At 35.8% G+C, this 25,573-nt stretch overlaps 1 protein-coding gene across 4 annotated transcripts in view; it reads left to right on the plus strand.

The window, feature by feature from the left end:
• The window catches only part of Eip93F (Ecdysone-induced protein 93F), a 199,842-nt gene that overhangs the window by 81,434 nt on the left and 92,835 nt on the right, over positions 1-25,573 (plus strand). The window lies entirely within an intron of this gene.

Here is a 25,573-nt window from a genome sequence, read left to right on the forward strand (position 1 = left end):
ACTGTTCGCCTCTTTCGTATTAGAATCTAAGACTACACTACACATACGAACCACTCTTAATACTAAATTTCTCTATACATTACAAAACTTATAAATGTAATTAATAATGGCGCGACATCCTCCTGCGAATTCACGTTAAAATTTGTTTTGTTTGAAATATCACATTAATAGTTAATTTATAGGTTATTTATCGGGTATTCGCTCGACTATAATGATTTCTTGATTGCTGTAGTTAAAGTTCAGAGCGTATGTTCGCGGAGTGCTAGGCTAAAATAATGCCGACGGAGGTCAGACTGCGACTCTGTTGTTTCCTTCATCGAATCTCCAATAAAAACACACACATTTATCCACGTTTATTTTAAATTAAACACGACAATGAAAACTTTAGTAATTTATTCTTAGTAAATAAAAAGGCTTTCGTGAGATTTTAGTTTGAAATTTAAAGTGAGTTTTTTTTTTAAAGCGAAAAAGATCGAGGAAGTTGAAACTGGAAACGTGTGCCAGTCAAAACGACTATTAAAAAAAAAAAAGTTATTAATTGTAGTTGGCCTCTAGAAATATAACTTTGTTTTTTTTAAAAGAATTACCTATATATTTTACAAATCGAAATCGTAAAAATAAATATCAATGTCAACACTTAAATAGTTAAAATGGGCTTTAAACGTTTTACATTAAAATCCATATTTTGTTGAATCACAATCATGAATCACTCGGTCCGGAATAAGACTAAAAATACAAAATAACTCATGTTCTGTTTGACGATTATAAAGAAAAAAAAACAAAAAACAAAATTCAAAAATCGAACGTTACTTTTCGCGCCCTTGAACTCGTTTCTGCGACAGTAATGGCGGCTGCGCCCCTGAATGTGATCTCTGCGTAGGCGCTCGGGCCAAGGCTTACATAACTCCAACGCTTATAACATTTAACAAAAACGAATACTATAATAAAACAAAAATATTGATAATAAAGCAATCCCACATATTTTGACTGCATATTAAAACCTACTTTTAGATAATTTAGTAAACATTTTGATATACAAAAACGCCAGGTTTAAGTAGTTCGAAATTTTTAAATGGCGTACATTAAACTGTGCATCTATATATTAATACGTGAAGCAAAAACTTTGTATCCCTTTTTACGAAAATCGCGCGGACGGAGGAGTATGAAATTTCCCACACTTATAGAGAATATAGAGAAGTAGTGCAGAATGATAATATTTTTTTAAAATAAAGCATAAAAGATACATTAAATCAATAAATAAAACATTACACACACTACCATGTATTTGACACACACACACACACACACGCATGTATACTATTTGTTTATTGTCAAACTTTTCTTGTTGTATAAAGTCTATGGTCAAATTGAGAATAGATTAAATATTGTTTGTCTTTGGTAATATTTATCTAAAGTATAGTCTTGGCGAAATCTGTGATTATAGAAGTATAATAAATAGTCTTTGACAATAGAACCATAATTATGTTCAAAACTTATAATTTCAATTAATTATAGTCGAATTTGTACTACTGCGGGACCACTAGTATGTAGGTATAGAATAGTGTTATTTCTGTGCGACTCCGATACAAGTCCCTGCGCAGGCGCTCGGCCAAGGCGACCGCTTACACAACTCAAGCACCGACTGTCAATGTTACTACATAACCTACAACGGCTACAACCGAGCCGGTAACTGGGCTGATCGACCGCCATCTTGAATTAGAACTGGCTGTTTGAAGGCTGAACGCGTGTCTCCGTCGGTGCATTCACGATAATTTGTGATTCTATCATTCGAATTTGCAGTTCGATATTCGAATCTTTGAATTTGAATTATAGATTATTATTGTTTATTTATTGAATTGTTTTTAGGATTTTATTTTAATTTATTGTTTTGTTTTTAATTTTAAAAACCAACTCAGCAATTTAAAGTTTTTCTTTTTATTTGTTATTAAATCTCTACTTCGTGCATATTTGTTACGTAAACACATAATTAAGTAATTATGTTAAAATTTACGGCTTGTAGTATTTTATATTATAGTAATGTTCGCAATTCAAATAAAAGTTCCATATTCGAAAACATTTTTATTTTGGAACACTCATAATAAAGCACGATTAATTTTCTTGAAAGCCTTTAGTTTTTACAAGCACAAGATGATTTTGCATAGAGCCTAGAAACGGCTATACTTATTTGAATATAGTTTCAATACCAACATAATAAAATTGTTTTAGGTTAAATATGTAGGTACCTACAAATGATGTTTTAAATTGAATCTAATTTGAGTTTTGTGGTTGTTGGATAATCACTTAACATTAGATGCGCTGATGCTCATCAGCCTGATATACACTAACAATGTATTGAATTATAATTAAACAGTGATTATAATCCTGTTCCCGCGCAAATAATCGTTACGGTCAATGTCACGAGCAGACGCCATGTTGAATTTGTTCTTCACTCTTGTACACGTCATTGCAAATTAACCAAGCTAATAAGTTAACATTTTATTTTTTTATTTTTTGTGTATTTATCGTGTATATATTTGTTAAATGTATTGAGACAATTATCATTATGGTTTATCTTTATAATATTAAAGACAATGTCTAACGGATGTTTAAAGGAAAACTTAACTTTTTGTTAGTGGGCAATAAATTAATATATAAAAAAAAACATAAGAAATAAATTCCATTGATTATCAGTTATATCATACCTTTATAGACGTTCAAGGGACGTAAAGAATTATATAAACAACTGTTAATGTTCTTTTACTCCATCATCCATCACTGGATAGAAGAAATAAATATTCAATGCAGCTTAAAAACAAACAAACAAAAAAGCACATACTATTTTCAGTTATACTATTTTAACGTGTCAGACATATTTGTCTATGGTCTAAAGTATAATTTCAATAACAACAACAACATATTTAACATTTAAAAAAAAAAACAATGAAAGTCGTTTCATTCCTCCTGCGTGCCCAAGCGTTAACATCGACAAATAATTTTAAAAACAACAAAAAAAAATTTAAAAAACTAAAATACGACGTTCAAGCTTCAGACATAATAAAAGCATGGCAACACAGCTTCCCGCCCAAAATGAGGTCAAGCAAATTCGGCTCTCACTGACGTCTGCACGCTTTTTTTTCTTTTTTTTTTTCTTCGTTCATTACTTACGTTTTGAGGCCGGGGGTCTTATTGTTTCAATAATGTATAGTTTTAAAAACTTACAGCTAAACAATAACTATATATAACTATCGTACATATCAAGGCTATTTGGCTTAAGCGACATTTTTGCAACTCTACAGGAGAGAGACATTTAAAGTTTTAAATTTGAGTAAAAATATCACAACACACAAAAAGGGTATTCAACTATTTGAATGGGGTAAGCTTATTTGAAGTTCAATTAAAAACATCGAATTTTTGATGCTAATCTATATCTATCTCTATATATAAAAATGAATTGCTGTTCGTTAGTCTCGCTAAAACTCAAGAACGGCCGAACCGATTTGGCTAATTTTGGTCTTGAATTATTTGTGGAAGTCCAGAGAAGGTTTAAAAGGTAGATAAATATGAAAATGCTCGGAACTAAATAAAAATAATTTTGTTTTTTCTTTGATGTGTCCCCCGTCGGTCTTTTATTTATCGATTGAGGCACTGCGAAGTCTGCCGGGTCAGCTAGTACCAAATAAAAAGGACCTTTAATTAGAAAGATAAATATAACGTATTAAGGGAAATGTCGCTTATTACAAATAACCTTTCACCCCTCTATACAATAAATAATAATGGATAAGATATTTTCTTGAGAGCAAGACTGAAAAAATTGACAAAATCGTAGCACTTAGATAATCTTACTAACATACATCGGATAGCTAAAAATAAGAAGCTCCAATTATACAACGACAAAGTTCCAAATTAAGCTTGCACTGACCGCAAGTTATTTACACTGTGTACAGTACGGCAGATGTTCTGAGTGTTATTTCTGAATGCGTTATATGGATCAGGGTTGGTGCAGAAACGGTCAATGGCTTAAGAAGGATGTGATTTCGAAACATATTTTATTAGCCGGTCAATAATCTATCTTCTATCTATATATATAAAAATGAATTGCTGTTCGTTAGTCTCGCTAAAACTCGAGAACGGCTGGATCGATTTGGCTAATTGTTGTCTTGAATTATTTGTGGAAGTCCAGAGAAGGTTTATAAGGTAGTAAAATATGAAAATGCTCGGAATTAAATAAAAATAACAATTTTGTTTTTCCTTTGGCGTGTCCCCCGTCGGACGGATTCCTTTTGTTTGTTTTGAGTTTATTTTATACAAAAGATTAGTTTTTTTATTTATCGATTGAGGCACTACGAAGTCTGCCGGGTCAGCTAGTCTTAATATATAAATCTACAGTGGTTTTTACGGATGTTCCGTTATAACTACTGAACCGTGCATCCGATTGACTTGAAACTTGGTATCCATGTAGAAAATACATGTACTTAATGGATAGACTAATATTTATGTGAGTGTTGGACTCCCTAATAATAATGACAATAAATAATAATGTTAATTTTAAATGCCAAGCGAAGGGGGCGAAGAACAATCAACATTAATTACATAATAAAATCCATTGACGCAAACCGATAAATCGATATAGTTATTAAATATTTAATTTTTATTGTTTACTACGATCGTAAGACATTCAAAATTCGCGATTCGTGCACACTAAATGCAGTATTTAGGTTGACGACTTCAAATCGTCGTGACACGTAAAATAGATAATTCATAAATTTTCGCTTATTACGTCAATGGTTGAAATAAAAAAATAAATAAAAGTTTAAAAAAACTAACAAAATACGCTTTTATAGAAAATCCAACTAAAAAATAGAAAATAAATTTTAATAAATTTGAATTAAAAATTGTGTAAGAAAAAATGATTTTATTATAAAAAAAAGCGTGAGGTGCATAGTATGAGTAGCTATAAATATTTTATGAGAACATATATGAGTAGAAGGGTTATTTTGATAATATCCTGAAAAGCGCCCCACTAGTCAAAGCTCAATAATGCGTGGCTAATGGTATGATATGAATGTATCAGTTGCAAGCGAAAGTGGTTTTTTTTTTTTGCCGTTGTCATAGGCCTTGTCATTGTCATAGGCAGACGAGCATACGGCTCTCCTGATGGTGAGTGGTTACAGTCGCCCATGGACTTCAGCAATGCCAGGGGCAGAGCCAAGCCACTGCCTACCGTTGAGGACCTTCCACAAGCCTCGTTCGAAGAAGGACATGTCATAGCGCTCGGGAAACACCGTGGAGGGGAGCTCATTCCCAATCCGGATGGTATGTGGCAGAAAAGACCTCTGGAAACGCACTGTGAATGACCGCGGTGGCTCCAGGTAGTATGGATGAACTCTACTCTGGTGGCGGGCGGTGCGATAGTAAAAACGAGATGATGGAATCATCTCAAACAATTCCTCAGAGCACTCCCCATGGAACATATGGTACAAATACAATAGTATTCACGTGTCATGCTAGAATTATATCACCAAACCAGATTTTTATAGTGGTTTTTTTATTGCTTATATGGGTGGACGAGCTCACAGCCCACCTGGTGTTAAGTGGTTACTGGAGCCCATAGACATTTACAACGTAAATGCGCCACCAACCATGAGATATAAGTTCTAAGGTCTCAAGTATAGTTACAACGGCTGCCCCACCCTTCAAACCGAAACGCATTACTGCTTCACGGCAGAAACAGGCAGGGCGGTGGTACCTACCCGCGCGGACTCACAAGCGGTCCTACCACCAGTAAATATATCGGTGATGTTAACTGTCTTCGCATACCATCAGATAGGACGCTAGTTAGACCCACAAATAATGTACACAGCATTCGTATGTATCACAACAATGTTTTATATTAACTACAAATTTATAAACACAGTTTATGAATGTTTACAAATTTTTCGTTAACCAAAACTGCAATATTTTGATTTCCGTAACACGAAACAAACACGAAATGTAATCGTTAAATAATTTCTTTGCGTAATCTGTTTGTGTAAACAAAATATTTGAAGCACATCACAAGCGTAATATCAGATTCGAATTAAACTTTTTACTGGTAGGTAGGACCTGTTTTAAGTCCGCACGGGTAGGTACCACCGCCCCGCCTATTTCTGCCGTGAAGCAGTAATGCGTTTCGATTTGAAGGGTGGGGCAGCCGTTGTAACTATACTGAGACCTTAGAACTTATATCTCAAGGCGGGTGGCGCATTTACGTTGTAGATGTCTATGGGCTCCAGTAACCACTTAACACCAGGTGGGCTTTTAACACGAAAATAGCTTTAAATGAATTTCGTTAAGCCCCTCCACGGTGTTCCTTCTTCAAACGAAGCTTGCGGAGAGTAATTAAGAATAGGCAGAAACTTGGCTTTGCCATTGCCAACGTCCATGACGTCACCATCCAACAAGTAGGCCATATGCTCGTCTCCCTAGAAAGGCAATAAAAAATAATATGGCCCCAATCTCTGGTCTTTTGTTTGATTTTTTAACACTAAGCATACCATAACGGGTCGAATAACCCATTTTGAACTTTTACATTGAAAATGCACGTATGGTCTTATTACTTTTGCACATTTGATTTGACTTAATGACTTTTCTTACGAATGAATCTACAGCTACTATAATACTATTTGTTTTGTTTTTGTTGAGTAATACTTCTTATATACCGTTATCTACCCGCTATGGTAGCAATAAGTATCATTAAGTATTGGTATAATCTATATATTAATACGTGAAGCAAAAACTGTGTATCCCTTTTTACGAAAATTGCGCGGACGAAGGAGTATGAAATTTTCCACACTTATAGAGAATATAGAGAAGAAGTGCACAATGCTAATATTTTTTTTAAATAATGCATAAAAGATACATTAAATCAATAAAGAAAACATTACACACACTACATACCATGTATTTGACGCACACACGTATGCATACTATTTATTGTCAAACTTTTGTTCTTGACGTCTGTGGTCAAATTGAAAATAGATTAAATATTGTTTGTCTTTATTAATATTTTTTATAGTGTAGTCTTGGCGAAATTTGTGATTATAGAAGTATAAAATACAATCATAATAGTGTACAAACTTACAATTCCAATTAATTATAGTCGAATTTCGACTACTGCGGGACCTCTAGTTAGAGTTAAATACACTTCAAGGCTGATAGGAGCCATCACCGGCGTGCTTATACCTGAAGCATTACAGATAGAGACATGACGAGCAGGATTGTAGAGCGAATAGCCAGTGAACAATCTTCAAACTTAAAAAGACCTTCAGATATGAATATATCAACTCGGAATAAGGAGAAGAATTATTTTTAATCTATATATTAATACGTGAAGCAAAAACTTTGTACCCCTTTCTACGAAAATTGCGTGGACGGAAGACTATAAAATTTCCCACACTTATAGAGAATGTAGAGATGGAGTGCAGAATGATAATTTTTTTTTTAATTAAGCATAAAAAATGCATTAAAGCAATAAAAAAACATTACACATACTACCATGTATTCGACACACACACACATACATACAAATATACTATTTGTTTATTGTCAATTGTCAAACTTTTGTTAATGCTCAAAGTCTCTGGTCACATTGAGAATAGATTACATAATATTGTTGATCTTTAATATTATTATATCTATAGTGTAGTTTTGGCGAAATTTGTGATTATATTATAGAAGTATAATATGTTTGACAATATAACCCTAATAATGCTTAAACATAACATTCCAATTAATTAGGTATAGTCGAATTTCGACTACTGCGGGGCCACTAGCTATTTAAGTTTTACAATGTTTATATCTTGTTGAATAGTTATAGCCCGGATGCGACATACCTACATTATAATTTTGTATGCATTTCGATGATTTCATAGTTCATATTATTGAAGTCCGTTATAATATCGGCCGGGACTCAACGACCGGACGTTCAGGCACGATTATTAAATTGTCGGATCGCACGTTATAAAGGTCATCTCACATATGCTTTCCTCGTAATACTCATAGTTCTATATTTAATTTCGGTGTGAACGGAAAGTATGCAGAAATATGACCGTATACAGAAGATACTCAATATGATGAGGTGACTAGGTGTATAAGCATCTGTAAAGTGCTTATAATAACGGGTGACAGAAAAACATTAGGGTAACCATTGACAAAATGAAGAATTCATTCAAGTCAACTACATCCTTTAACGCGATAATAAACACAAACGTCTCGATTTAATAACTTTATATATAAATTTAATTGTAAATATTAAAGAGATTTTTAACTTGAAATGTTATTTTTCCGTCTCTACACTGGTAAACAAACGATAAGAAAATATTAATATCGTGTAGGTACAGCTCACAAGATGGCGGCCGGTCCGCGTCAGGCTATCTGAAAACGAACGAAAAATAAATTCGAAAGCAACAAAAACTAATCCTCTGAACGCGACTTAAAGCGAGGCATTCATTATCGAACATGATAGATCGAGATCGAACCGGTTTGATGTTCAGTAGACCTGACCGGCTGGTTGCGGTGATTATTTAAGATGAGATGAACTCTTATAGGCAGCGAGAAAAATGAAACAATAATATCGAGTTGGTAAAGGCCATGTTTGTGTATTTGAACCTGTGCGACAAGATAGCTCAATAACTCTAACGAACGCTCCACAGATAATGTGTTTTAAAAATTGCACCTTAATCCAATTTTGTATCGGCATGAATATTTTACGTAACGACAAGCTTTTACAAGCCTAAAAACATATTAGCTGAATATAATTTACAGGTGGTAGGACCTCTTGTGAGTCCGCGCGGTAGGTACCACCGCCCTGCCTATTTCTGCCGTGAAGCAGTAATGCGTTTTGGTTTGAAGGGTGGGGCAGCCGTTGTAACTATACTGAGATCTTAGAACTTATATCTCAAGGTGGGTGGCGCATTTACGTTATAAATGTCTATGGGCTCCAGTAACCACTTAACACCAGGTGGGGTGTGAGCTCGTCCACCCAATAAAGCAATAAAAAAAATCCTATAAACAAAAAACTCAACTCTATAACAGTCGAACAAACTCTGATAATACTTTCATTACATATGTTTGTCAAAAAAATTTCTCCGTTTTATTTTAAAGGAAACAAAAACACGTTCTAAAGCTGCTAATTCACCTTCCAACATTCGAGATGTGACCATCAGATATTGTATCGATCAAGTCTTAAGATTAATATGCGTTAGCCATTATTAACTACCTATACGTACTTAAATAGCTACTAGCCGTTGGCTTTTGTATTTTTTTGTGTAAGCCGATTTTACTAATACTAACTGAAAACTTACTAACAAAAACTTACAACTAATAATACTAAATTATATTAGGAAAATAGTTTATTACCGGAGGCATACCTACTGGGAAGTTTCGATATGTTATTATGTAGTTCTTTTACCGATTTATTTGCATTATCGAATTCTGTGTAATCATACTGTAATCTATTCTCAGAATATTGTCGACATGTACACTGTCAAGTATCATTATCTTATATTATATCGGAAAAAAGACAGGCGACAACTTCATGAAGCTTTACATTACTTAGTTACTCCTCTTACTGGCTCTATTTCTACATCCTACTACTATTACAGCTACAGAAAAGTAGAACTGAATATATTATCTAATACAAGCGCATTTATGAAAATCGAGGCAACCCTATCTGTCAGGTTAATGCCGATAAAATAAAAGACTACAACATGAAAATAAGCATTATCAAAATGTTTACTATTTTTAGGACTCTAAATAGAAAACATCAACAAATAAAAATATTCTATTTATTTATTTATTTATACTTTATGCACAATACAAAAGTTGTACACATGCGGACTTAATGCCATGGGCATTCTCTTCCAGTCGACCATAGGGTAGTACAGAGATAATGCATGGTAGCTGCATTAAAAAAAGAATAACAAACAACAACAAAAAACAAATAAAGAACAAAATAAAAACAAAAATCTTCCTTAAAGTAACATCTCAGTATTATAGAATACACATATTGTTAAATATAGGTACTTATATAGATTACATATAAATTAAGAAAATATGTATTAAGAAATAACAAAACACTCATCCTTAAGTTAGTACAACCTTAGATTTATGTGTAATAAGAATGAGACGAATAAATGATGGATTGGATGAACAGCGACGAAGAGCATGGAAGGATATTTTTAATAAAATTCCGTTTTATAAAAGTTAATCGCGGCGGACAGCCCAAAGCTAGAGAGCCATCTTGTTTATCTTGTAGGGTTATCAAACTCAAACTTATCTAATATTAGATTCTATGTAAATGATTACATGTAAGGATGTAACAATTTTTTTTCTATATTCATATCATTAAAACGACACACGAAAATTACAAGTTTTATGTATTTATCCTTTTAAAAAATATTAATATTATTTTATGAACATAGCTGAGCAAATATATTGATGAATTGGAATTAGTTTGATAATATTATTGAAAGTAAAACAGCATTTGTAGGATATAACAAAATTCTAAAACCGATGCTGATAGTTCGGTCCCATTTGGGGTTAGCAAGCCGTGCTGACGTGGTGGTATCTATACTAACTACTATGATTACTACTACTATGTACATTTATAACGAAATTCATTGCTTTACTACACTAATAAACCAATACTATATTTGATAATAAAAATCCTCAAGATTTTGATAAATAATACTTAATTTTTATCAAGTTCTTTTCTAAACCGTTATTAATTTTAGGTAACATAAAATAAACTCACTACAATCATTGTCGATACATTCATTAAAGACAAGCCAAATACGTAAAGCTAAATGATACGGCAATGAACAAAAGTGAAATTTACTTATGGCCTCACCCATCCCTGACTCTCAGAATCCAGCTTACGGACCAGTTTCGAACGTCATCCGGCTGAGTTATGTTTTATATCTACGCACATATTATGCATTATACAGTTTGTATGCGAGCAAAAAACTTTGAAAGTTCAACGCACCCAACAAGTCCGCGGTTGGGGCAGGTTCCAGCATGTCAGTTTATGAGTGGACGGCCTTTTTTGAATTGTGGGCGTATGGTCGTTTCTTTTTTTTTTTTTTTTGTTTTTTTTTATTCGGCATTCGATTTGATCGTGGTTGCCAGTAGTTTATTTGTTCATTTTTTTGTTTTTTTGAATTTCGTTCTATATTCGATACTTGGAACTTTGAATCGATTGAATCGCTACATGCAATAGAGTGCTATGATATTTTTTGACAACAATTAGGCAAAAGCTATGCGAACATAAGGACACGTTCAAGTTTTTGTTGAGTTAAAAATGGAGACGTCTAGTATACGTCTACTAGACGTCTTATATTATAGTTCATGAGACGTGATATCGAACTTCCTTTTCCCAAAAAATGCTAATTTTGTCGCGAAAAAAAATATCACTTATGCGTCATCAAAAAAACATTCATATTTATCTCATGAAAGCGTTTTTTTTTCTAAATTGTTAATCAAAATTGAGCTGTCAACGTCTTTATTCTCGAATTAAAACATGACAGTACACAAATATAGTATTTTCTTCAGATTTCGCGGGCTTGTGAAATAATTAAAAACATTTTTACCGTTTATAAACAAAGTACTTAATTAGACACTAAGTAAGGTCAGTGAACTTTATTCTTAGAAACATTACTTAAAATAGTAGTTTACAAATTAAATTAAAATTACTTATTAGCCTTATTGAGCTATATTTAATCCTACAATTGTGTCGCAGTTAGGTTTCGATATATTAGTTAAAAATAAAGCATAATAACAGTTAAAGTTTTTTTTTTATTACGAAAATAATTTACGTAAAAAAAACATAGATAATATTATGTTGTATTGACTGCGTCCCCTTTGAATGTAGTTCAGTGACCGAATCAATCAATCAAGATTCACGTTCAATAGTTCACAATAGTTCAGTCTGAATCACAAAAGTTTGTTGACCCGGTAAATAATCGAGCTGAAAACGGGAGGCTCCTCTTCGGAGATCGCGGGTTCGACTCAGACTCATTTACGCTATATTGCACTTAGATGTTAACATTGTCAGTGGCAATTTTTTTTATTTGTATTTCATTGTTCTAAATTGTTGTTTATCGATTTGTCGGAGACGGTCATTAGTTTGATAGCTAAACGAAACCCAGCACGATTCCCGAGAGATGGCAGCACGGTTGCGGTATCGTCGGAGCTCTGCGCTAACTTCGTGCTACGACAGAGCCTAGCCGATGGAGGCGCGTAGACGCCATCACACTTACCAACCAGCCTTCTTGAAGAGCGGTGCCTCCTTCCTAAGAACTGTCATTCGTTATCGTTTGCTAACGTCAAGAGAAGATTTTTAAATTGCTCTAAGACAACAAACATGATTGGTGTACTCAATATTTCTCTTAGCTCAATCACCCTATCTGCCGATACGATGTCTGACGATGGTGTTAATAATTGTGGGTTCTTCGACAAATTTATTATGTGTTCGTCGCATTGAGCTGAGTATGTGTGGAGCTGATATGTGATGACACACGCCTAATTATAGAAATTACGTTAATTTCGTACTGGGCGTATGGAAAACTAAAATAAAAGGATATTAAGCGGCACGCAATGTAATAATCAGCTGATGTGCGAGGTGAACGACCTCGAACGAGCCTTTTATTTCCATTGCGTACTCACGAAATAAACTGTATATACTAGTTTTTTACAAAACAATGTTATTTATATGAGTTTATTATCCGTCTGATGAATAATCGTAGCTAATAATATTAATAAAATCTCAGAAAGCGCTTAAGTTCTCATTCAAGAAAAACAGTATACCACCACAAATTTCTGATTAATTGTTCCAAGATATCAAATTCAGTTTCTACGGAGCTAAGTACAAAAGCTACTTGCAGAACCTCACGAAACGGCAGATCGTTGAACTTAATACTGTAATATTGGCGCTACAGTCAGAAGAGCTCACTGCAACAAGCGAAGATTCAACCGCTAATTATTTAAAAACAAAACCTATAAAATTAATCAAATTTAGTGTCTACCTTACTTTTTGCGAGTCGTGACGTTATACTGAATTACGTTAAATACTTAAAGACATCGCCTCCGTCATCCACAAACGCGAAATCTAAGCGCGCTATGAGCTTCTTCAAACGAGGCTTGTGGAGAGTAATTAGCAGTAGACGGCGGCTTGACTCTGCCCCTGGCATTGCTAAAGTCCATGGGCGACGGTAACCACTCACCATCAGATGGGTCGTATGACCGCCTGCCTGCAAAGGCAATAAAAAAAATCGAATAATATTACTTGTTCAATTTAATAATTCCGCTCCCGATCTTCCGGTCATCATGAGCGAACCAGACAGCACTAGAAGATCAACAGAATGCAAAATGAAAACCGAGCTAAGTATCAAAATTATTCAATTAAGTATAGTCGATCGTGTTTTCCGACAATAGTCACAGCGTACGTCTGAGGCACGTGTAGTAACAGCATTCTGTATAACAAAGGTTTGGTCGGATCGATAGTCGACGAGTAGCCGATCTAGCGACGACCTATAAAACTGCTGAGAAACTGAACGATCGCATTCAATATAAAAAAAATCGGATGCGGTATTTCTTTGAAAGAGTTCGCTAAACAAAAGACCAAAGCCAGTTGTGTACTGTGTGGCCAGTCTTAAACTGTTTGTCGCGGTCCATTTGCCGCGCTTCATAAAGCCTTCAAGGTCGTGGAGTCTTCAGGAGCCTGTCGTTTCATTATCACGACGCTTTGCAAGGGCCGCTTATATTCCCTATAAAATATAGCCATATAAAGTATTTACAATGTAAATTGCCACGAATTTGAAAAGTTGCTAAGTCAATCATCAGTACTACTCCAAAGGGATTCTTGCCAGATTATTCCATTTGTTTGTATAGACAGCAGATAGACTTTCAAATCCTTTTGTTTCCTTGTTGTTTTGTGTTTTATGTTCCATGCGAATTGTGATGTGTTTGAGATGAATTTGATCAAATCTAGTTGATAGTCGTGCGATCTAATAAATTAGAATTCGTTCTAACCGTATATCAGTGTCTTCTAAGAAACTGGATCAAACTGGATCAAAAATAATGGCTTATGACCTGTAATATTCGTATGCCTTTCTGTAATTCCCTTATTATGAAATCAATCTCCAAGATATATCTTTAGTAACAATTTTTAAGTTAGACACGACGTCAAAATGCCATATCAAAAAGCAGAGAAGCGTATTTCAATCCACTTTCATCCAGACGGTCAAAGATCCCTTCGGGGGAGTGTGCCTTGCAGTTTTAAGATATCGCGATACTAAAACAAAAAATATACGTATAATTATACGGAATCTTTGACGCAAGGATTGTTTCAGTGGTATGCGCTGACAATTTGGTTAGTGGATTCAAATACCCTTAACCTGTAATACCAATACTTTAAATGCATCTCTTGTGCTGGGAATCTTAAAATCTAACTGAGGGATTCTTCGGCTTGGCTCTGCCCCTGGCATTGCTGAAGTTCATGGGCGACGGTAACCACTCACCATCAGGTGGGCCGTATGCTCGTCTGCCTACAAGGGCAATAAAAAAAAATGGACAGCAGCATTCCCTGAGTATTCCACCATTGTATCCTGTCTATATATGCTGAGAAGCAGTCTCGTGGTTCTGGTGGACCAGCCCCTATAGAATACAGTTGAGTCTTCGATATCATAATTATATCCAAATGGCGGCGTTCACGTCATCATATGTTCACTACCCAAGTCAGTATGAGATAGTGAAATGTTCAAACCACAACTTTTACAAATCAAAACTTGAGCATTGAAACACAAATATTTAACGTACAAAGCCGTATTCGCTTTAGGATCTCATTTCGGAAGTTAAATATGGAACTGAAAGGGCTTTTACGCACACAGACAAACTTTCAAAGTTCGTTATTACGTTGAGTTTTCATAAATGTTTTTAGAGGTAGCCCTGTTGCGCTTTTTAAGTAAGGATGTCTTTAGTTAGGTATCTGGTTGAGAAAAGAAAAATAAAAGTGTTTTTAGAACGAAGTTCCTTATGGGACGACGCGGAGGGGTACCCTAACCGGGAAAAAACGTCCATAACGTAAGATTTTTTCTATTTAGTTTGTTATCAGCAGATGTCGCTGCACGTAAATTAAAAAATTCCACCCTAGTAGTATAATAAAGCACTGCTCTTGCTAGGGCTAGTGTTAGCAAGTACTAAGGCTGTGAGCACCAATCACAGTGAACCAAAAATACCCTCTAGTGGCAAAAAAAGTGAATCTGTGAATTCAAATCGCTCGATGTTCACAATCTTATAGCTAGCTCTGTTAAGATTAAAATTAAATCATTTCTAAAATAATTTGCTTAATATTGATGAACAGGGAACCGATTTAAAATCGTTAAGTTCAATGCGACTTCCTTAGGAAGCTTTGCGTTTTTCATACAAGAGACCTTGTCGAAGTCGCTCGTAAGGACATTCGCTTTGTATTCCCAGCTCCGGACCGCGTGTATATAGTTGGCTCGACGCCAGCTGATGCTGGGATTTCACTCTCGTACGAAAAGAAAAGTGAAGGATCTCTCGCGTGTCTCCGAACGTCGGTAATAATACTGATATTTCGGTCACTGTGTTACTGTTGGCAACCCAACAAATTGGTATAAAACCTTTTTTTATTGTTGTGGTTGTGATTTTTGACATTACTTTTGAATTTTCGAATGTCACTTAGATTTGTCATTTTCTTTTTTCCGTGCTATTTGTACGCGAACTATAAAATTTCTAAAAATATTTTTTTTTTACGTGCAATCCTCGCGAGTTTATTTATTAAGTTACTTGCCCATCCTAATCCTACAGTCCACTACAGTTACCAGTGTTAAGTTACTTACATTCTCACTAACCAACGGGCTATATAACACCCCTTATTAATAACCAATTTATTTATTTATTGCAACGGCCAATTCAATATAATGTAATAATATAACAAACTAGTTTTTGCCCGCGACTTTGTCCGCGTGGAATAGTTCACAAATAAAGCTTTATTTTAGAACAAATTTGGTTAGCATATAAAAAACGTTATATTGAGCCAAGCTTAACATATAGACATATGCTGTCGCGGACTTTTTTTTAGATATTTTAAATGGGAACAATTCTGTCATACATTATTTTAGCGAAACTTTAACCGTTTCTGCAGCGCACGCAGCGGAAGCTCTCAAGGAAAAAATAGCCCCGATTTTGAAACATTCTTTATTGGTGCTCCGCTTATCTTGGTCTTAGCGTGACGTTATATAGCCTATAGCCTTCCTCGATAAAGGGGCTATCTAACACTTAATGAATTTTTCAAATCAGACCAGTAGTTCCTAAGATTAGCGCGTTCAAACAAACAAACTCTTCAGCTTTATTATATTAGTATAGATTATTATTACCCGTCGGTTGGATTATTATGAGTGCTCACGGAAGTGTAAGGAAAAACTGTCCGTAAATACTCTGAAAAACTAGATTATCAAATAGAAGCATTCACTAGTTTACGTACTAATAAATTAATTGGTATGTCTTTTTTAATGTTAGACAAATGTAATAAAAAAAAATAGTATAATTAATAGGTACTAGAGTCTCCCGCAGTAGTCGAAATTCGACTATAATAAATTAGTATTGTAAGTTTGTACACTATTATGATTGTATTTTATACTTCTATAAACACAAATTTCGCCAAGACTACACTATAAAAAATATTAACAACGCCAAACAATATTTAATCTATTCTCAATTTGACAACAGACGTCAAGAACAAAGTTTGACAATAAATAGTATGCATGCGTGTGTGCGTCAAATACATGGTATGTAGTGTGTGTAATGTTTTCTTTGTTGATTTAATGTATCTTTTATGCATTATTTAAAAAAATTATTAGCATTGTGCAATATCATACTCCTCCGATCGCGCAATTTTCGTAAAAAGGGATACAAAGTTTTTGCTTCACGTATTAATATAATAATAGAAAAGATTGGTATTTGTTCATTTATAATCGAAACACGTGATTCCTAAACGTGATTTATAATTGTGCTAATGTTATTTTGCTTTTGTTTAAAGATTAAATTAGATAATTAGGAGCTAGTGGCGTCATCACTTGGTTTTTTTTTTTATTGCTTAGATGTGTGGACGAGCTCACAGCCCAACTGGTGTTAAGTGGTTCTGGAGCCCATAGACATCTACAACGTAAATGCGCCACACACCTTGAGATATAAGTTCTAAGATCTCGGGATCTCGGGATTCGAACACCGTTGCATCGCTAGATACGAATGCACCGGACGTCTTATCCTTTAGGCCACGACGACTTTTTTTAAGTTAGTGGCGTCATCACTTGGATTTTATATTTTAGTCAGCAGAAATTGAACCCTAAGTACTAACCCTGATGGTGGCTTTTGGTTATAGTTTCGATGGAGTTCTGTCACAGCGTAACGTCAGGTGTATCGTGAGTTTATTTAAGTTTTTTTTTTCATTTTTAAATCAATTTTTACGATTAATACGCGTCAAAATTTAAATATAGAACAATAAGACGCCATTGACAATAGAACGTGACAAATTAAAATTCCGATTTTAAATTGGAACGCGTCATTCTTTATTTAAATTTCGAAGTTTATCGAAACAATGGATACACGTGCCGGCTCCGGGTGTTGTCGACACATACAAGCATAGTTCGTGACTTCATCTGTTATCTTTTTAAATTATGGTTGATGTAATATCTATCTATTTGACTTTATAGTTGAGATTATTTATCATTTTATCAAAGCGACTGCTATTTTCATACTATCGTATTATCGTAGTATCGTATTTGTAGATTTTCGAATAAGTGGTGTATTTGTGTCACCTCGTCAGATTACTGATATATTTTCATAGCATTTAAGCCTCGGCTGCTTGCAGATAACGCAAATGGTTAAAATACATTTTGAATAAACATAAAAATGTGTTAAAAGTAGAAATAAAACGGTCTCAGAACTAGGCTGTAGGCGGTGACACGTGAACATAATCTAAACGACATCACATTTCCTATTCAACGAACAGATACACCGGCCCACGAAATTTATTAGTGAAGATAGTGGAGGCCGCCATTTTGGTTCGTAAAAAAAAAACCATTTTAGAAGGCGGAACTAGCTTGGGGTTTTTGTTCGAAATTCGAACGGGCCCCGTCCAATAGCGAGCGCGGGCGGGGCGCGTCAATTCCGCTGACTTGACGTGGACAATGACCTTTTTCGTTGTAACGTACCGATGATTCGGAACGACAACTTTTAGCTGGCATATTGTTTTTTTTTTGCGCCGGCACGTGTGGCCACAATGGAATTTTTGTCTGTCATTCGTTGAGTTTTGGAGTGTTTTCGGTATTGTAGTTTTCGCGAAATGTATTTTTAAATAACGAACGTGTTTGTTTTTTTTTTTGCGCTTACGTTGTGCAACGCGCATAGACTCCGCCATTTGAATAATTAAAATGGCGGAAGTCGATATCAAAGTTGAAACGTTCAGGCTCATGACTAGTCAATTTAGAATTTATACCCGCATGGCGTATGTCTTAAAGATAATTTTTATGCTTTGTTGAATATTAGACTACATAATTATTTAATTATTATTGCATTTTTCGACTTTTCTTTCGTTATTTAATATTTAGCTTAAGGCTTGGTCTCTTTTTGATAGATCACTCTAAATATTGTTAATAAATAGTTACTAGACTTCACCATGACAATTTTTGTTGTTAATTTTTCCAGTTAAAAGTTTTATGTCTTTTAACGGGTTTTTAATATTTTGGTTTGGCAATATAGCATACTCTATCTTTCACTCTATAAACACCCATCTAGTTCTAGACCAATGAGTGCGATTCTAGTGAACGCGACACAAAATTAAATATTAATCAAGTTAGGTTAAAAACATAAGGGCATCGCCATTTCCGAGGTTATTTTAAAATCGTTTGCTTCAAAACAGGAAAACTTATGTAGCCTCGTACTTAATCAACTGTAATAAATGTGAAATAATTTTATTATTAAATTGAATTAAAGGATTACTGGTGGCCCGGAGGATTTTCCAGTTTCACCAGGAGGGGTGGGCGAGATAAGGCTCAGCCAGGAGGGGTGGGATTTGCTAATAACTAAATACTATTTACTAACTTTTGATAGGCAGCGGTTTGGCTCTACCCCTGGCATTGATGAAGTCCATGGGCGACCATCAGGAGGGCCGTATGCTCGTCTGCCTACAACGAGCGCCTCCTGACTACTCAAGAGTAACTGCTTCGCGATTGAATCAACTACCGGATCGGAGGCTCGCCCGGACGGGTCACACTGGTCTGTCTATATCACACATATCGGGAATCGTAGTTGAAGTAACATCGTGAATTCCAACCCCCCTTGTTCAAATGGAAGCTTAAAGCTGCATTATGATTCGCTTGATAGCTGTACCCTCCACACGGAAGCGCTCGGTCATAGGAAAGAGGAAGGTTTTTTTTTATCTATGCTGATAACCTTGAGAGGCTGTTTCAGCTTCTCCTTGACGTGTAGGTGAGCTCACGGGGCTCAAACCGGAGTGTTGCCAACACTGGCCCTAGCAGGAGCAGTGCTTCGCAGAATCTACCACCGGATCGAACTCACTGAGAAGATCCGGCGAGAAACCCCACCGACTCTATCCTCGTACCACCTTTTTATATACTGGCGTGATGGCGTCAACCCCATATTTTTTTATATTAATCAAAACAACATCTTAACATTTGAATAGCAATCAAAACGACCTCTCCTTAATGTTATATAAGTTGTTTTTCGCGGCACATATTTATATCTGCGTATGTGAGTTGGATGATCGGTATTTTTCCATTAGTTCACAACTGGGACACTGGATTGATTTTAAAAGAAAATGAACGTCAATTGTCAGTCATCGATTGAAATTATGATGTTACAAACGGTTTTTTTAAATCATGATTTTAAGCCGTTGTAACTATACTGAGATCTTAGAACTCATATCTCAAGGTGGGTGGCGGCATTTACGTTGTAGATGTCTATGGGTTCCGGTAACCACTTAGCATCAGGTGGGCCGTGAGCTCGTCCACGCATCTAAGCAATTAAAAAAAAAGATCGATTTTGGAAGTTTCAATGATTATCATTCAATATATTTTATTGAATTTTATTGAAATATACTCATTTCCACCGAATCCTAATTATGACGGAACTACGGTTCAGCCAAACCCTGGCCTCATCATATAGTAATATATATGAAGGAAATAACCGGGTTCAACATTTATTTATGATTTATAATGTGATAGATGAGTCATTATATTTGGCAAATAAAAAATAATCGTTTAAAAAAACTATTATATGAAAATACGCTTTTATAGAAAATCCAAGTAAAAAATAAAAAATAAAACATAATAAATTTGAATTAAAAATAGTGTAAGAAAAAATATTTTATTGAAAAAAAGGTGGGTTGCTTTTCAGGATATTATCAAAATAACCCTTCTACTCATATCTGTTCATAAAATATTTATAACTACTGATACCATGCACCCCACGCTTTTTTTGTTTATAGTAAAATCATTTTTTCTTATACTATTATTAATTCAAATTTATTAAAATTTATTTTCTATTATTTTTGTTGGATTTTCTATAAAAGCGTATTGTGTTATAATAGTTTTTTTAAACTATTATTTATTTTTCATTTTTTAGTTGAATTTCAATTTTTTCAATCTTTTTTTTTAATATTGAATTGTCCTTAATAAATATACCAAATTTCGAGTTAATCCGACGTTTTGAAGGGGGTCAAAATCATGTTCAAAGATTCCGTTACATACTAACATACATACGTCTGAAGATAATAAGAGCCTATTAAAAATATATTCTATCGACTGGAGAGTCACCCCGGCTACTCTGTATTCTGGAGAAATTTAATGTCTTTCATTTTGATTACCCGGATAAATACTAAACTCCTAGGTAGGCATAAGTAAGTACTACGGAGCTATGAATGATAACTAAATGTGAAAATATTTCTCAACGGTTTTTAAACACGTAATGTAAAATAACGGGAGCCCATGGTCATCAACAAATTAAAAGCCACCTACCTCAAGACAAGAGGTCGAAACCTCAATTGCATTGTATTAGAACTGTCCCAACTCAAATTTGGCTCTGACAGTGGCATTGTCGACGTCAATTGACCGACAGCAGAAAAATCAATTTAATTTCAATCTAATTTATTTAGCAATGTTAATATCCGTGTCCGCCCCGCTTCGTACAAACACGGGGCGCACCTAACATGTGCACTCACCTTTATTTGTGTGACAGTGTGAGCACACTTTTATACTAATTGAAGCGTTTTAAGTTAATTATACCGGTTATAAGCTTTTGTTGCTTTCCACAGCAGACCGATCTACGACCTTTCCGATGTTAAGTGGCTACCAACATGGAAATTAGTAACGAGCGCATGCAAGCTTGTTTTTTTTTCCTACCTATTTTCTGGTACCCTAAGAGGCTATTCCAGCTATGCCCGGATGGGTAGGTGAGCTCACGGGCTTAACCTGAGAGAATTCGCTAACACTTAGCAAGAGCAGTGCTTCGCAGAATCTACCATCGGATCGGAATCACTCCACTGCGGTCACCCAAAGTAGATTTAGGTAGGTAGGCACGTGGCATCCGGCTCTCAAATAAGCACGTGTAAACAGAGTCAATAGCCCAAGGTATTGGGATTGACTGCCACGGTGAAGGAATAACATTGTGTAATAAAAATCAAACCTGCAAAATTATAATTTGTGTAATTACTGGTGGTAGGACCTCTTGTGGGTCCGCGCGGGTAGGTACCACCACCCCGTCTATTTCTGCCGTGAAGCAGTAATGCGTTTCGGTTTGAAGGGCGGGGCAGCCGTTGTAACTATACTGAGACCTTAGAACTTATGTCTCGAGGTGGGTGGGTTTACGTTGTTGATGTTTATGGGCTCCAATGACCACTTAACACCAGGTAGGCGGTGAGCTCGTCCACCCATTCAAGCATTAAATATAAAATTATCTGTTCGTCATAGGGGGTATGTTAGAAGTGTGAATCGAACCAAAGACCCTTGGTTAGCCAGTCGGGGCCGCTAGCTACTGCGCCACCAAATCAATTATGTTACTATACCTTAGGTACTAGGTATTATGATCTAGGTATTATACTAGGTATTTATGATCCAGTCTTAGTTGGTTTAAAAATATTCATGTCATAGTTTTGTGTAGTCTTGCCAAGTTTACATTTTATACATAATGAGTCACACAGATAAGCGACAGTAACCACTTACGATCAGTTGGGCTGTGGTTAAGAAAATAACGGGATTCTTCGATTTTCAAAACAAAGTCAGTGTCAATTGAATCTGAACTGATAAAACTGAGTGTGACATCAGATCTGTTACCTTTAAAAAAAACCCTAAGGAAATTTCTTGCTAATCTTCCTTTTAAATTCAGATAGGACTAGTACTCGTTCACACAAAAACTAACTATAAGTCGTTTGAAATAAGACTAGTTTTTGCATATCAATAACATCGCCAGCTTTTTTCACTTTCAACGTTGTTAACGCACTCAGAAGCATCCGAATCGCGCGCACACACGCACGCACTCCGTACGTACGTTACGCACTTACGCACACAGACTCCGGACGAAGGACACGTCTCGGGTTCAACGACCCGGGTTTTTTGCCAACACGGCCGGTCTCGTTGCAGTGCATCCGACGAGCATTGGCCTCGACTTTTTTTTTTTAAATACAACGATAATATCAATCTTTTTGCCCCCAAAGTCCTTTTTTAATGGTACCATTTCTGCGCGCTTTAGGAGTAGGGTTGTGACGTCACTGTTATTTAGCTTTTCGCTCTTCGTTTAGTTATGAACGCTAATTTATTTGCACCGAAGTTGGTTCGTGTTTTTATCGTAACGTTTACTCGGTTTACGATGTCGATGACTTTCGTTAATGGTTTCATTAGCTCCGGTGCCCGATAAATGCGTTTATAATGACGTTAATATAATATACATAATGTGTGTTGGGTGTATCGTAATGTTTTCGTAGGGAAAGGAAAGTTTTTGTTTGAGCTACCGTGTGTCAGATAGACGCGTATAAGTGTGTTCTACTAATATAAGTTATAATCGATTTATAATACTAGATCAAATCATAGTATAATCGATTGAATCTCAATAATGCCCGGAAGTAGATAAAAGGGAATTAAAATTAACTGAAACACAAGTAATAATTTTTTTTTGAGATACGCCCCTTTAATTGTATTGCAATGGTTTTTATATTATTTCAATAAAACATCGATATAATGCAACACTTTAAAAGTCGTGTTTCAAACTAATGTGAAAAAAATACTTTGAATTTACGTCTGAAACCAGTTTGTGTGGACTCGAACTAGCAATAGCAAGTTTTTAGCGCGATGCCGTTAACCGCATCAACATCGGACAACATGCGAATGTTAAATAAGGATCAAGTTTGTTCGATGAAGCTTTTTTACTATCACATTGTGGCATCTTGTTATTTTTACATAAGTATCTATTGAATACATCTATGGGTACAAATTCGATGAACATACCAAAGTTTAATTTAAATTAATAATGAAACAGCGGCCAATACGCGTGATCGCAACTCATCCTAACCCAACATTCGGCCCCCAATTTCCCTAACCTACCCCACTACGCGAATGTGCGTGTGAACGCATCTGTGTGGGTTAACTCAACCACCACCGCATCTTCGCCAACAAACAAACATCTTTATGACTAATTTCCAGAATATAGAAACAAAGCGCTACCAGCCCTACAATAGAGCGATTATTAATTTAACATACACAGACTGGCTATTCCACCTGGTTTTGAACGGTAAATGAATTGCAAACAAATCATTCTATACGTTATCTCGACGGAACCCTGTTTGATTTGTGTGTGTGTGTATGCGCGCCGACCTATATACACGCGTCGGCTAGTGTGCGTCCTCCTTAGGAATTTTCAAGTTTCGAATCAGTATGAATGACGGTTTAGGTTACTGACCCACGCAACGTCGGCGTCTTTTAGGCGATCCGATTTAAACAGGATTTATTTCAGTTTTCACTCCTTTACTCTTTATTTAATATTTTCTCTTTATTTGACACGATCTGACCTATTCTTACAGATACATTACAAAGGCACTTTTTGGTTTTCCGGAGTCATAGGTATAAGTAATTGAAATTTATGAATTTCTTAGTAAATTTAGAGGTTAATATTGAAATGTGGTACTGATGGTAGGACCTCTTGTGAGTCCGCGCGGGTGGGTACCACCACCCTGCCTATTTCTGCCGTGAAGTAGTAATGCGTTTCGGTTTGAAGGGTGGGGCAGCCGTTGTAACTATACTGAGATCTTAGAACTTATATATCAAGGTGGGTGGCGCATTTGCGTTGTGGACGTCTATGGGCTCCAGTAACCACTTAACACCAGGTGGGTTGTGAGCTCGTCCACCCATCTAAGGAATAAAAAAAAAAAGTCGAATGGACTCGATACGTCGGTAATAATGTAATGACAATTTAAAAAAAACGTGATATAAAATCGGAAAATTATTTTATTAAGAACGATTGACTCCGACCGCGGATTGAACCCTAACCGCGTGCTAGTCACTGACCACTCAACCGACTAAGCTAACATACCTTAAACTATTCAGGTCATTGTTCATTTGCTAATTGCATTACAGATTCAAATTGAGAAGATTGAAACCTACATTCCGCTAATTTGATTACTCTTTCAAGCTAATCGTAAGCTCATTTCAGATTTCACTAAAGCTTTCCGAGTCATTGACCCTGATTAACTGTTACCATTAGACAGCGTCCGTCTCAAAGCTCTTTATTAAATTTGAAATTTCGCGAAGCCAACGCTTTAGTTATTAGGGCTGGCACGTAGCTTCTTATCCACCGTCGTCGGCTGAGAGGAAAGATGGTTGATAGCGGTTGTTAGACAGTGACGGACGGGTGGCGACGACCGCCCAACAAATCGGTGCCAGAAACGTCTCGATGGCAGTACCGACAGCAGATTAGCCGATTTATTTTGATATTTTTTTTATTGATTAAATGTGTGGACGAGCTCACAGCCTACCTGGCATTAAGTGGTTACTAAAGCCCACGGACATGTACGACGCTAATGCCGCCACCTACCTTGAGATACAAGTTCTAAGGTCTCAGTATAGTTACAACGGTTCCGACCCGCATTACTGCTTCACGGCAGAAATACGTAGGTCGTATTTCTATCTAAGTCGTACCTACCCGTGCAGACTAACAAAAGGTCCTACCACCAGTAATTACCTCTGGGCCTGATCCCAAATACCAGCTACTGCCATAGGACTCAGTAGGCAGCAGCTTGGCTCTGCCCTTGGCATTGCTGAAGTCCATGGGCGACGGTAACCACTCACCATCAGGTGGGCCGTATGCTCGTCTGCTTACAAAGGCAATAAAAAAAGAAAAGACTCCATACAAAAGAGAGCTGTTCGGATTGTCGGTAATCCTGTTTTCAGGGATCTCTTGGAGTGGAGTCTACGGAGCATCTACGGAGGAACTTCGATTCTCTCTGTGCTTA

Source organism: Bombyx mandarina, chromosome 26 (genome assembly GCF_030267445.1).
Source record: "Bombyx mandarina strain Sakado chromosome 26, ASM3026744v2".
Lineage (NCBI taxonomy): Eukaryota > Metazoa > Arthropoda > Insecta > Lepidoptera > Bombycidae > Bombyx > Bombyx mandarina.